This window comes from Tiliqua scincoides, chromosome 3 (genome assembly GCF_035046505.1).
Source record: "Tiliqua scincoides isolate rTilSci1 chromosome 3, rTilSci1.hap2, whole genome shotgun sequence".
NCBI lineage: Eukaryota > Metazoa > Chordata > Lepidosauria > Squamata > Scincidae > Tiliqua > Tiliqua scincoides.
The window spans coordinates 12,259,512-12,265,031 of NC_089823.1; the positions used below are offsets into that span (position 1 = coordinate 12,259,512).

General features: G+C 47.5%; 1 pseudogene; it reads left to right on the forward strand.

Annotated features, from left to right (window-relative positions):
• Positions 1 to 674: 674 nt before the first annotated feature.
• Positions 675 to 791, forward strand: LOC136646751 (5S ribosomal RNA; annotated as a pseudogene).
• Positions 792 to 5,520: the final 4,729 nt, after the last annotated feature.

Sequence of the window (5,520 nt, forward strand, 5' to 3'; positions counted from 1 at the left end):
TTTTTGGCACAGACACACTTCAGCGAGAGCAGAGAAGGATAGGGTTGGGCTCTAAGTGATACTAACAGCCTGATGTTATAACTTACCACCTACCAGCAACTGTTACCCTGCACATGCTTGATCTTGGAAGCAGGGTCAGGCCTGGTGAGTACTTAGATGGGAGACTGCCTGGGAATACTGGGTGCTGTAGGCTTATACCATAGTCTTTTGAGACTGAAGGTTGCCAACCAACCAGTCCCAATGTAGTGGCACCAAAAGGCACTGCATCCTATGGTGGAGGGGGACAATAGGACAATCTGGAGGAGGAAAGTGAAAACTTTTTGCACCTGCTTCTTGGTAGGCTGCCCAACTGGCAATGGTTCTCCATGGACATATACCACATATTTTTGTGGTGTATGTCCTAGAAGAGTAGAGGGGTGGTGTTAACAAAGAGGGGATAAGATCTGACATGCACTATTGAAGTTGGATTCACCCCTCCCATCTCCCTGGGTTCCTCCCCTCTCCTCTCCCAGAAATACCCCCAGTTCTCCCACCCCTTCCTCATCCATGGTCTGCACCCACCGCTGACTTACCAGCACCTGGAGCTGCTTCGGCACAGCTAGCACTGTTCATCATGTCTAGCAGCAGCCTGGTCATGTACTATACAGTCATAAGTTTTGTGATGCCATAAGTCAGGCAGCAACTGTTACCCTGCAGATGCCCGATCTGGTTTGATCTCGGAAGCTAAGCAAGGTCAGGCCTGGTTAGTACTTGGATGGGAGACCGCCTGGGAATACCGGGTGCTGTAGGCTTATACCATAGTCTTTCGCGACTGAAGGTTGCCAACCAAGTCAGGCAGCACTGATGGAACATGAGTGCCAGCAGTGCAGCCCAATGATAGGATTGGGTTGTAATAGTTAGTGCTGTGTTTGAAAAAAAATGAACAGATTAATAGTGTGGTGCAAGGAACTTACTGGAGTCTGAAGGCCCAGTCCTACCCGAATTCCAGCACAGATGCAGCTGTAATGCAGTCCATAGGCAAGTTCCCTTACCTTGAGGAAACCTCCATGAACGCCCCCACCACCACTACCGGATGCAGCACACACCTCATTGGCATGGCTGCATCAGTGCTGGAAAGCTGGACAGGATAGGATCCTGAGTAAATTTCATTGAGCAGAGATGAGATGGGACAAATGGCTGGATGGGACAAATGGAGCACCCCATAATGGCCCAGAGTGCATAATTTGTGTGTGTGTGTTGATGGGGGGGGGGGGATTGGAGCTCTATTCTTCTTTAGCAGAATCCTCTGCATGCAGGCAAGGAACAGGAACATGCTCAAAATTTGATAAATATATATATATATATATATATATATATATATATATATATATATATATATATATATATATATATATGAAAAAACCCACTTGATTACCATCAGTTTTTAGACAGGTGCAGGGCACATGAATTGGCTCACGTATTTGAAATCATTATGCACAAGATATACAAATACCCCATCATTCCCCACTGTGGAAGTTTAGGTAAACCAATTAAAAGCAAAGGTTGGAGACATGCTTTGGAATCCATAAACAAATAGATTGCACTGAATGGATCCTGTTGCCTGCTCTTTGTCTTAGACTTTTGTCAAGGTTTGTGCTGCATCAGGCCAAAAAAGGAATTTGTCAGCCTGGATAGTGATGAAGCACTGAGGTTTCTTGGAAAACCTACATGGGGGGAAAACATAAACATTGCCTGTGTTGCTGCCGTGTGACCAAGGCAAAAGAAAAGGGCTGAGTCACCATGAATGTGCAGCTGTGTAAATCAGCTGATGCGCTACTGTGGAATAGTGATCACAAGACAATGAGGTCACCTGCTCTGTGATTGGCTGGCTCCAACATAGACACTGGAAGCTATGGGGGTGGATTGTTCATGGATGGTGACTGGGAGAGGTGCTGCTGGAGTCATTGCTGATCTTATAAGCAAAGAGGGTTTACAGGGGTGTGATAGCTGCTTATCACCAGGGCCTCTGAGAAGAATTGTATTAGGGGGTACAAAGTTTCTTCTGGGCCCCTTCTGAAAGGGGGATGAAACAGAGCAGAAGAGGATGTTGACAAGGCTGGTTAGAACAGGGCTGGGGAGGGAGCAAAACAGGGCAGGGGGAAAGTGGCAGCTGCCAGAAAAGTCTTTGGAGCCCAGGTCTACTGGGCTTCCTAATGCAGAGCCCAGTCTACCTTCCCATGCAGCTAGATGCAGTAATAGGGAAAACCAAACCCACTCCTAAGTCTTTCTAAAAACTTTTAAATATAGAAACCTGTTGCAAACCCGCTGCATCTGCTTGGCTTCGCAGATCACATGGAAAACCTTCTGATGCAATCAGTAAGATCCAGTTTCCCGGAAGTTCTGTTTAAGACCACAGGGAAGCCTCAGAACACTTTCCCAGTCATCCCAAATGCAGAGCAAGACTCTGTTGTGCTGGGTAAGTATGGGGGGGGGCAGTGTGATGCGGGGGTGGCATCGCAGACCTTTGCCCTTGGGCACAGCAAGTGGCAGGTCTGTTACTGGCAATTGCATCTTGAAATGGGGAAACATGGGGAATTTCCATTATGGAACTTGCATGGAATGTTCAATTTGGCCCTAGAGGTCAGAAATCAAATTCGCACATCCATTCAGTGCACAGCAATCACTAAACGATTCAGCATTATCAGGGCATATAGCTCAATAGTAGTGAACCCTCTGCATGCAGAAGGTCGCCAGCTAAAAGGATCAGGTAGCAGGTGCTGGAAAAGACTTCTGCCTTGGCTCTTAGAGCCCAACCCTGAGCAATCCAGCATCAGCGGTTCACACGTACCACCAACTCTGAGCGTCACAAATGTGCCATAAAGCAAGTTCATGACACCTGGAGCATCAGCACTAAATAAGATGTCAACGATGAGCAGCCGTTTGTAAGTAATGCCACTGCTCAGTGATGAGGCTTCTTGAGGCAGGGAGGACGTGGGGCAGAGGCAAAACTGGGGAGGGGGAGGGTGGGGGAGGATGTGCCCCCTCCCAGGCTGCAGAACCCTACATGGGCTTCTTGGTTCTGCTCCTGCTCAATAGTGGGCGCAGAGCTAAGGAGACCCACTGGAGCTGCATCGGCGATACCCAAGCTCCTTTACCCTGAAGACACTCTGGAACTGCCTTGCTGCCCATAGGATACAGCACTGGCCATTTTGGTGCCACTGTTCCTCTAGGCCAGTGTTTCTCAAACTGTGGGTTGGGATCCACTAGGTGGGTCGCGAGCCAATTTCAGGTGGGTCCCCATTCACTTCATTATTTTATTTTTAATAGACTTGATGCTACCATGGTATGTGACTGCATTTGAGGAAATGTTGCAGACCTGTACTTTTAACAAGCTACTATGTATATCCTTTTAACAATGATAGTGAATGGGACTTACTCCTGGGTAAGTGTGGGTAGGATTGCAGCCAAAGATTATTTAAAATTTTCCTGCTTGATGATGTCACTTCTGGTCATGACATCACTTCCAGTGGGTCCTGACAGATTCTCATTCTAAAAAGTGGGTCCCGGTGCTAAATGTGTGAGAACCACTGCTCTAGGCACTTAGGATTGGGCTGCCCAAGAGCTGTTACCTTCAGCACAGGCAATAATGGTCTCGTTGGCCCAACAGCCTGATTTTGTAAGACAGCCTTAAAAAAATTCACACATTCCTCTCCCAGGATCCTGCTTGCTCCACATCATTCCAGTTCATGCAACTAACCGTCCTTGGGAATTATAAGCACATTTCATCAGATAAAAATGACACCTTTGGTAACTTGCATTGCTGCTTTCAGTTCAGTCCAGGGGATTATTTTTAAAAGGTGTGAAATATATGGCTCCGCCACCCTGATTTTAATTTATTAACCCTCTTTGGATTCCATGAGTGGGTTTCCTGCAATATAAGCCTGTTTTCTTTCTCTGGGTTCAGGTAAATTCATAATCTATATAATTCTTTCATTCCCATCTGAATAGGGTCACTTTGGCCCTGTTTTGTTCCAACAAAGGCTCTGTTTAACAGGCATTTCATTTAGAGGGCTCCTGGTTCTTTCTTTTTCAAAGTCTCTCATTCGTTCTAAAGTTACTGATCTCTCAGACTTTCTGATTTATTACAGCTCTCAAGCAGTCTCCCTCTATTCAAAAAGGAATATAATGAAAAACCAGACTATGACTCCACGGGTGGCGTAGCTGGAGGGAGGCGGAGCGCTTAGTCTGAAGGGGCGGCTCAGCGGGGCGGGCAAGCAGCCCCTCCCTTCCCGGCGGGGGGAGCAAAATGGAGTTGTGCAGCGGGCAAGGGAGGGGCCACTTGCCCGCCCCACTGAGCCTCCCCACCAGACTGAGCACTCCGCCCACCTCCAGCTATGCCACTGGACTCCACAAACCACTTAAGAACATAAGAACAGCCTCACTGGATCAGGCCATAGGCCCATATAGTCCAGCTTCCTGTATCTCACAGCGGCCCCACCAAATGCTCCAGGGAGCACAACTGATAACAAGAGACCTGCATCCTGGTGCCCTATCTTGCATCTGACATAGCCCATTTCTAAAATCAGGAGGTTGCACATACACATCATGGCTTGTAACCCGTAATGGATTTTTCCTCCAGAAACTTGTCCAATCCCCTTTTAAAGGCATCCAGGCCAGATGCCGTCACCACATCCTGAGGCAAGGGGTTCCACAGACAAACCACACACTGAGTAAAGAAGTATTTTCTTTTGTCTGCCCTAACTCTCCCAACACTCAATTTTAGTAATTTACTTAAGGTAAGAACAAGAATGCACTGAAAGTGATATTGGTCCAGATGTTCTGCTCCATTCAAATATATGTAGGGCCGGCCCTTCCATGAGGCCAACTGAAGCTGTTGCCTCAGGCAGCAGATTGGTGGGAAGTGCCCACCTTGGTCCACCTACTTGCTTCCACTGCTCCTTCTGTTCTTTCTACTCCTTCGATCGGAAAAGGAAGGGGGAGACAGAGAGGAAGAGGAAATGAGGAGGGGAGAGGAGTGCTGAGTTAGAAGAACATTGGCACATAGGAGGATCAGAGGCTGGCACATCATTGGGTGGGGGGCAGCATTTGACATCCTGTCTCAAGCATCAGGAACTTATTGGGTTATCTGTCACTTAAAAGGTTATGTTGGCAGCAGTCATAAGTCCATCGTAAAGTGAATAACTATTATATAGTGAGCCTTATTTTGTCATGGAGAACCCATCTTAAAATGACTTGATTGCATTGAGAGCTTATCATAAAGTGGGGACCTATTGTTGGCAACCTTCAGTCTCGAAAGACTATGGTATTGCACTCTGAACGGTGGTTCTGGAACAGCGTCTAGAGTGGCTGAAAAGGCCGATTTGGGAGTGACAATCCTTCCACATTGGGAGCAAGTGTAGTCTGTCCCTGGTCTGTCTCCCTGGCTATGGGCCTTCCTTCTTTGCCTCAGACTGTTGGCCAAGTGTCTCTTCAAACTGGGAAAGGCCATGCTGCACAGCCTGCCTCCAAGCGGACCGCACA